The sequence below is a fragment of the Myotis brandtii genome, unplaced genomic scaffold (assembly GCF_000412655.1).
Source record: "Myotis brandtii unplaced genomic scaffold, ASM41265v1 scaffold41, whole genome shotgun sequence".
In the NCBI taxonomy this organism is placed as follows: Eukaryota; Metazoa; Chordata; class Mammalia; order Chiroptera; family Vespertilionidae; genus Myotis; species Myotis brandtii.
The window spans coordinates 2,099,866-2,109,085 of NW_005365763.1; the positions used below are offsets into that span (position 1 = coordinate 2,099,866).

Here is a 9,220-nt window from a genome sequence, read left to right on the forward strand (position 1 = left end):
GCACCATCACACACTTCAAAACCAGTTAAAGACATGTTAAAAGATCTTGCCTGGGAAGTATTAACCCGCCCGCCGTATTCACCAGACCTTGCTCCTTCAGATTACCACTTGTTCCAATCTATGGCACACACAATTTCTGAGCAGCACTTCAAAACGTACGAAGAAGTGGAAAATTGAGTCCCTGAATGGTTTGCCTCAAAACAAGAAAAGTTCTATTGGGACGGTATCCACAAATTACCTGAAATATGGGGGAAATGTGTAGCTAATGATGGACATTACTTTGAATAAAGCACTTTTGATCTTTCTCTTGAAATTATCATGTTTTCTTTGATAACAAAATCCACCATTATTAACCGGTACACCTAGTAGACAACCTGCAGGCAGTGGCAGGCCTCGGGTGTCCTTTACTGAATAGTTCCAAGCCCAGTAAAAGTGGCACCCGGCCTTGGTTTTGTAGCACAGGCAGCTATCAACCACAGATAACTTTATAGCTTCTACCAGGTAGTGCAGGGGCAATCACAGGCAGTGGCTGACCTTGGCCTGCACCAGAGGACCCAGAACCAACACATCCAGTGGTTGACTTCATACCACAACAGAGCACCATCTGAATAACTCCACAAGTAACACACCCAAAGAAGGGTCTTGAAAGGCACCAGAGCCTGCTGGAACAAATCCCACTCTATCGAGTAATCCCCTTAATAACAGCTCCTAGGTCAGTGATGGCGAACCTTTTGAGCTCGGCGTGTCAGCATTTTGAAAAACCCTAACTTAACTCTGGTGCCATGTCACATATAGAAATTTTTTGATACTTGCAACCATAGTAAAACAAAGATTTATATTTTTGATATTTATTTTATATATTTAAATGCCATTTAACAAAGAAAAATCAACCAAAAAAATGAGTTCGTGTGTCACCTCTGACACGCGTGTCATAGGTTCGCCATCACTGTCCTAGGTTGTGGTCATGCATCGCCAGTACTCACAGCCAGTCAGTCAGCCTGAGGGTAAATCCCACTCACTGACATGCTGACAAGGCTCCACTACAATAGGAAGGCACACGCAACCCACATAAGGGACACTAGTGAAGCACCAGGTAGACTGTGCCACTAGGCCCCTCAGGACACCTAGTACATAAGGCCACTACCAATATCAGGAAATATAGCAGATCTACTTAATTACAAAACAAACACAGAGAGGCAGCCAAAATGAAAAGACAAAGAAACATGTCGTAAATGAAAGAATAGGAGAAAACTCCAGAAACAAAAAAATGAAATGGAGGCAAGCAATCTAACAGATAAGAGTTCAAAACTGTGGTTATAAAGGATGCTCAGGGAACTTGTTAAATTTAACAAATAGGTAATAAGCATAAAAAGACATGGAAACTTAAAGAACACAATTACTGAAATGAATATATTAGAAGGTATCAACAGCAGATTAGATGAAGCAAAGGACTGAATCCATATTTGGAAGACGAGGTAGCAGAAAACATCCAATCAGAAGAGCAAAAAGAAAAAGTATCCAAATAAATGAGAATAGTTTAAGGGACTTCTGGGACAACATCCAGCATAAGAATATCCACATCAGAGGGGTACCAGAAGGTGAAGAGAAAGCAAGGGGCTGAAAAATGTGTGAGCCCTGGCTGGTGTGGCTTAGTGGTTAAAGTGTTAGCCCATACACCAAAGAGTCATGGGTTTGATTTCCAGTCAAGGGTATGTACCTAGGTTGCAGGTTCCATTCCCCGGAGGCAACCAATTGATGTGTTTCTCTCATGTCAATGTTTCTGTTTCTCTTTCTCTCTCTCTCTCTCTCTCTCTTGCCTCACTCCCTCCATACCTCCTTTCTACTCTCTCTAAAAATTAATTTGGGGGCAGGGGTCAGGGAGAAAAATATTTGAATAAATAATGACCAAAAACTTTCCTAACCTGATGAAGGAAATAGACATGCAAGTCCAGAAAGCACAGAGAGTCCAAACAAGATGAACCCAGAGGCCCACACCAAGACACATCACAATTAAAATGCCAAAACTTAAAGACAAAGAGAGAATTTTCAAAGCAGCAAGAGAAAAGCAGTTATTTGTCTACAAGGGAGCTACCATAAGATTGTCTGTCAGTTGATTTCTAAACAGAAACTTTTCAAGCCAGAAGGAACTGGCAGGAAATATTCAAAGTAATGAAAGGAAAGGAACTACAACCAAGACTATTCTACCCAGCAAGACTATAATTTAAAATGAAAGGGGAGTCAAAGAACTTCCCAGAAAAAAAAAAAAAGCTAAAGATGTATATCACCACCAACCAGTATTACAGGAAATGTTAGGGACGTCTTTAAGAAGTAGGGGGGTGGGGGAGAGGAGAATAAACACATAAATATCGATAATAAACTGGCAATAACTATGTACCTCCAACCAAAGACACAAGTGGCTGAATGGTTAAGAAAACAAGATGCTTACATATGCTGTCTATTAAGAGATTCAACTTCAGATCTAAAGACATACACAGACAAAGTAAATGGATGGAAAAGATATTTCATGCAAATGGAAGCAAAAAGGATGGGGTAGCAATACTTATATCAGACAAAACAGACTTTAAAACAATGGCTATAACAAGAGTTAAAAAAAGGACAGTTCATAATGGATATAACCTTATAAACATTTATGTACCCAACACAGGAGCACCTAAATATATAAAGCAAATATTGAAGTAGATAAAGGGAGGGATTGACAGTACTACAGTCATAATAGGGGACTTTAACACCCTATTGTCATGACTGGATAGAATTTTCAGACATGAAATCAACAAGGAAAGAGTGCCCTTAAATGACACATTAGACAAGATTAATTTAATTGATATTTTTAAAGTACTTCATGCCAAAGCAGCACAAGATATAGCCATTGTTTTAAAGTCTATTTTTAAAAATTTTTAACAATTTTTTCTGTTATAGCCATTGTTTTAAAGTCTATTTTTTAAAATTAAAAAAAAATTTTAAATTGTATTTATTGATTTTTAGAGAGAGAGAGAGGAAGGCAGAGAAAAGGTGATTTGTTATTCCACTTATTTATGCATTTATTGGTTGATTCTTTAAGTGCCCTGACAGGGATCAAACCCAGAACCTTGGTGTATTGAGACAATGCTCTAACCAACTGAGCTACCTGGCCAGAGTAGAATATACATTCTTTTCAAGTGCACATGGAATCAGATTATTTACAATACCCAAGATATGGAAGCAACCTAACTGCCCATCAATGGATGACTGAATAAGAAGTTGTGGTAGGCCCTGACCAGTTTGGCTCAGTGGATAGAGCGTCAGCCTGCGAACTGAAGGGTCCCAGGTTCTATTCCGGTCAAGGGCATGTACCTTGGTTGCGGGCACATCCTGAGTAGGGGGTGTGCGGGAGGCAGCTGATCGATGTTTCTCTCTCATCGATGTTTCTAACTCTCTATCCCTCTCCCTTCCTCTCTGTAAAAAATCAAAATATATATATTTTTTTAAAAGAAGTTGTGGTAGGAAATATTACTTGGCCATAAAAAAAAGGAAATCTTAACATTTGAAACAATATGGATGGACCTAGAGGGTATTTATACTAAGTGAGATAAGTCAGACCAAAAAAGAAAAATACCATGTGATTCCACATATATGTGGAATTTAAAGAACAAAATAAACTAACAAAACAGAAACAGAATCATAGACACAGAGAACAAACTGATCATTGCCAGATGGAAGGGGGTTAGGGGGTAAGTGAAAAAGGGCAGGAATTCAGAGACTTGACTTGAAGTGGTGAACACACAATAAAATACAGTGTACAGATGGTACGTGGTAGAATTGTGCACCTGAAACCTATATAATTTTGTTAACCTGTGTCACCCCAATAAATTCAATAAAAAGGAAAAACAGGGGAGGAAGGTATTAAGTACTACAAATTGACAATTACAAAGCAGTCATAGGTATGTAAAGTACAGTTAAAGGAAAACAGTCAATCATATTGTAATAACTATGTATGATGCCAGGTAGGTATTAGACTTATCAGAGGATCACTTTGTAAATTATATGAAATGTCTAACTACTATGCCATATACCTAAACTAATCCTATATAATAAAAGCCTAATATGCAAATCGGACAGCGGAATGACCGGTCATTATGACACACACTGACCACCAGGGACAGATGCTCAACCCAGGAGCTGTCCCCTGGTGGTCAGCGCACTCCCACAGGAGGAGCGCCACTCAACCAGAAGCCCTGAGCCAGGCTCACAGCTGGCGAGCGCAGCGGCGGTGGCAAGAGCCTCTCCCACCTCCACAGCAGTACTAAGGATGTCTGAGACATCCCCCGAGGGCTCCTGAACTACTAGAGGGTGCAGGATGGGCTGAGATATACACCCCCCCCCCCCCGAGTGCATGATTTTCATGCACCAGGCCTCTAGTATAAAATAATATTGAATATCAACTATAACTTAAAAAAAGAAGAAAAGAATAAATTCTCACAGAGTAGAAGAGACAAGACACACATGATAGTTAAATGCAATGTAGTGACTTGGATTGATTCCTGGGACAAAATAATTACATCAGAGAAAAATCTGGGAAAATGCAAGTAAAGTCTGTCATTTAGTTCATTGTATTACACTAATGTTCACAAACATACCTTGGGTTATAAGATGGTGATAGTAGAGAAGCAGAGTGAAGGAGTGCAGAGACTCTCTGTACTAGCTTTGCAATTCTTCTATAAATCTAAAGTTACTTCAAATAGAAAATGACTTTCCAACAATTTTGAAAAAATAATTCACAACAGATTTAAGAAGAAATATAAATTTGACTAGTCTTAACACTATAGAAAAACCTGCAGCAGAGTTAAAGATACTAATTTTTTTTTAACCTTCTTACAAAGAAACCCTAGGTCCAGATGGTTTGGAAAGGAATTTTACTAAACATAAAAAAATTGATCATTCAAATTTCATACAAACTCTTTTATTTAAAAGAAAAAGAGAAAACATGCCCTAATACAGCCTATAACAGTGGTCGGCAAACTGGCCCCTTGAGTGTGGCTCTTCCACAAAATACCACGTGCAGGCACGCACATACAGTGCGATTGAAACTTCATGGCCCATGCCACGGGGCCAAAGAGCCGCATGTGGCTCGCGAGCCGCGGTTTGCCGACCACTGGCCTATAATTATAAGCCTGATACCAAACCCAAAGACATTATGAAAAAGAATATTACAGGCTCTCCCATTCATAAATAGATGTGCATAACTGTAAATAAAACCAGAGGCCTGGTGCACGAATTCGTGCACGGGTGGGGTCTCTCTGGGTGGCCTGCAGGGAATGGGCCAAAACCCACAGTCCAACACTGCCTGCAGCTACTACCTGCCACTCCCGCTCATCCCTGCCCCACTGTGCCTGCTGCAGGCTTGTGCCCAATCAATCCCGATCAGGAGAGGCTCGCACTGCCGCAGCAGTGCTCTCCAGCCATGAGCCCTGCGTCTGGCACCTTCCCAAGGGGAGTGGCCTGCGGGATCGGGCTGAAACCGGCTCTCCAACATCCCTCAGGGCTTCCCGGATTGTGAGAGGGTGCAGGCCAGGCTGAGGGACACCACCGGTGCACAATCAGGCCGGGGAGGGACTGCGGGAGGGCTCCAGGGCATGTCCAGCCCATCTCGCTCAATCCCGATTGGCCGGACCCCAGCAGCAGGCTAACCTACTGGTCAGAGCATCTGCCCCCTGGTGGTCAGTGCACGTCATAATGAGCGGTTGAGCAGCCTTAGCATATCATTAGCATATTACGCTTTGATTGGTTGTTCGGTTGTTCTACCATTGGTCTATTTGCATATTACCCTTTTATTATATAGGACTAGAGGCCCGGTGCACAAAAATTTGTGCACTCGGGGGGCGGGGGGGGATTTTTAAAAATTTTTAACAATTTTTTCTGTTATAGCCATTGTTTTAAAGTCTATTTTTAAAAATTTTTAACAATTTTTTCTGTTATAGCCATTGTTTTAAAGTCTATTTTTAAAAATTTTTAACAATTTTTTCTGTTATAGCCATTGTTTTAAAGTCTATTTTTAAAAATTTTTAACAATTTTTTCTGTTATAGCCATTGTTTTAAAGTCTATTTTTTAAAATTAAAAAAAAATTTTAAATTGTATTTATTGATTTTTAGAGAGAGAGAGAGGAAGGCAGAGAAAAGGTGATTTGTTATTCCACTTATTTATGCATTTATTGGTTGATTCTTTAAGTGCCCTGACAGGGATCAAACCCAGAACCTTGGTGTATTGAGACAATGCTCTAACCAACTGAGCTACCTGGCCAGAGTAGAATATACATTCTTTTCAAGTGCACATGGAATCAGATTATTTACAATACCCAAGATATGGAAGCAACCTAACTGCCCATCAATGGATGACTGAATAAGAAGTTGTGGTAGGCCCTGACCAGTTTGGCTCAGTGGATAGAGCGTCAGCCTGCGAACTGAAGGGTCCCAGGTTCTATTCCGGTCAAGGGCATGTACCTTGGTTGCGGGCACATCCTGAGTAGGGGGTGTGCGGGAGGCAGCTGATTGATCGATGTTCTCTCTCATCGATGTTTCTAACTCTCTATCCCTCTCCCTTCCTCTCTGTAAAAAATCAAAATATATATATTTTTTTAAAAGAAGTTGTGGTAGGAAATATTACTTGGCCATAAAAAAAAGGAAATCTTAACATTTGAAACAATATGGATGGACCTAGAGGGTATTTATACTAAGTGAGATAAGTCAGACCAAAAAAGAAAAATACCATGTGATTCCACATATATGTGGAATTTAAAGAACAAAATAAACTAACAAAACAGAAACAGAATCATAGACACAGAGAACAAACTGATCATTGCCAGATGGAAGGGGGTTAGGGGGTAAGTGAAAAAGGGCAGGAATTCAGAGACTTGACTTGAAGTGGTGAACACACAATAAAATACAGTGTACAGATGGTACGTGGTAGAATTGTGCACCTGAAACCTATATAATTTTGTTAACCTGTGTCACCCCAATAAATTCAATAAAAAGGAAAAACAGGGGAGGAAGGTATTAAGTACTACAAATTGACAATTACAAAGCAGTCATAGGTATGTAAAGTACAGTTAAAGGAAAACAGTCAATCATATTGTAATAACTATGTATGATGCCAGGTAGGTATTAGACTTATCAGAGGATCACTTTGTAAATTATATGAAATGTCTAACTACTATGCCATATACCTAAACTAATCCTATATAATAAAAGCCTAATATGCAAATCGGACAGCGGAATGACCGGTCATTATGACACACACTGACCACCAGGGACAGATGCTCAACCCAGGAGCTGTCCCCTGGTGGTCAGCGCACTCCCACAGGAGGAGCGCCACTCAACCAGAAGCCCTGAGCCAGGCTCACAGCTGGCGAGCGCAGCGGCGGTGGCAAGAGCCTCTCCCACCTCCACAGCAGTACTAAGGATGTCTGAGACATCCCCCGAGGGCTCCTGAACTACTAGAGGGTGCAGGATGGGCTGAGATATACCCCCCCCCCCCCCCGAGTGCATGATTTTCATGCACCAGGCCTCTAGTATAAAATAATATTGAATATCAACTATAACTTAAAAAAAGAAGAAAAGAATAAATTCTCACAGAGTAGAAGAGACAAGACACACATGATAGTTAAATGCAATGTAGTGACTTGGATTGATTCCTGGGACAAAATAATTACATCAGAGAAAAATCTGGGAAAATGCAAGTAAAGTCTGTCATTTAGTTCATTGTATTACACTAATGTTCACAAACATACCTTGGGTTATAAGATGGTGATAGTAGAGAAGCAGAGTGAAGGAGTGCAGAGACTCTCTGTACTAGCTTTGCAATTCTTCTATAAATCTAAAGTTACTTCAAATAGAAAATGACTTTCCAACAATTTTGAAAAAATAATTCACAACAGATTTAAGAAGAAATATAAATTTGACTAGTCTTAACACTATAGAAAAACCTGCAGCAGAGTTAAAGATACTAATTTTTTTTTAACCTTCTTACAAAGAAACCCTAGGTCCAGATGGTTTGGAAAGGAATTTTACTAAACATAAAAAAATTGATCATTCAAATTTCATACAAACTCTTTTATTTAAAAGAAAAAGAGAAAACATGCCCTAATACAGCCTATAACAGTGGTCGGCAAACTGGCCCCTTGAGTGTGGCTCTTCCACAAAATACCACGTGCAGGCACGCACATACAGTGCGATTGAAACTTCATGGCCCATGCCACGGGGCCAAAGAGCCGCATGTGGCTCGCGAGCCGCGGTTTGCCGACCACTGGCCTATAATTATAAGCCTGATACCAAACCCAAAGACATTATGAAAAAGAATATTACAGGCTCTCCCATTCATAAATAGATGTGCATAACTGTAAATAAAACCAGAGGCCTGGTGCACGAATTCGTGCACGGGTGGGGTCTCTCTGGGTGGCCTGCAGGGAATGGGCCAAAACCCACAGTCCAACACTGCCTGCAGCTACTACCTGCCACTCCCGCTCATCCCTGCCCCACTGTGCCTGCTGCAGGCTTGTGCCCAATCAATCCCGATCAGGAGAGGCTCGCACTGCCGCAGCAGTGCTCTCCAGCCATGAGCCCTGCGTCTGGCACCTTCCCAAGGGGAGTGGCCTGCGGGATCGGGCTGAAACCGGCTCTCCAACATCCCTCAGGGCTTCCCGGATTGTGAGAGGGTGCAGGCCAGGCTGAGGGACACCACCGGTGCACAATCAGGCCGGGGAGGGACTGCGGGAGGGCTCCAGGGCATGTCCAGCCCATCTCGCTCAATCCCGATTGGCCGGACCCCAGCAGCAGGCTAACCTACTGGTCAGAGCATCTGCCCCCTGGTGGTCAGTGCACGTCATAATGAGCGGTTGAGCAGCCTTAGCATATCATTAGCATATTACGCTTTGATTGGTTGTTCGGTTGTTCTACCATTGGTCTATTTGCATATTACCCTTTTATTATATAGGACTAGAGGCCCGGTGCACAAAAATTTGTGCACTCGGGGGGCGGGGGGGGGGGGGTTCCCCCAGCCCAGCCTGTGCCCTCTCGCAGTCTGGGACCCCTCTGGAGATAATGACCTGCTGGCTTAGGCCTGCTCCCGGGTGGCAGAGGGCCAGAGGGCAGCCTAGGTGCAGCCCCTGGTCGGGCTCAGAGCAGGGCCGATTGGGGAGTTGGGGCGCCGCCCCATCATGCAATCATGCAC

At 42.1% G+C, this 9,220-nt stretch overlaps 1 protein-coding gene and 1 pseudogene across 6 annotated transcripts in view; one reads left to right on the forward strand and one right to left on the reverse strand.

Moving 5' to 3' along the window:
* CUL2 (cullin 2) overlaps positions 1 to 9,220 on the reverse strand; it is a 167,310-nt gene that overhangs the window by 76,984 nt on the left and 81,106 nt on the right. The window lies entirely within an intron of this gene.
* The window catches only part of LOC102255310, a 4,573-nt pseudogene continuing 2,494 nt past the window's right edge, over positions 7,142 to 9,220 (forward strand).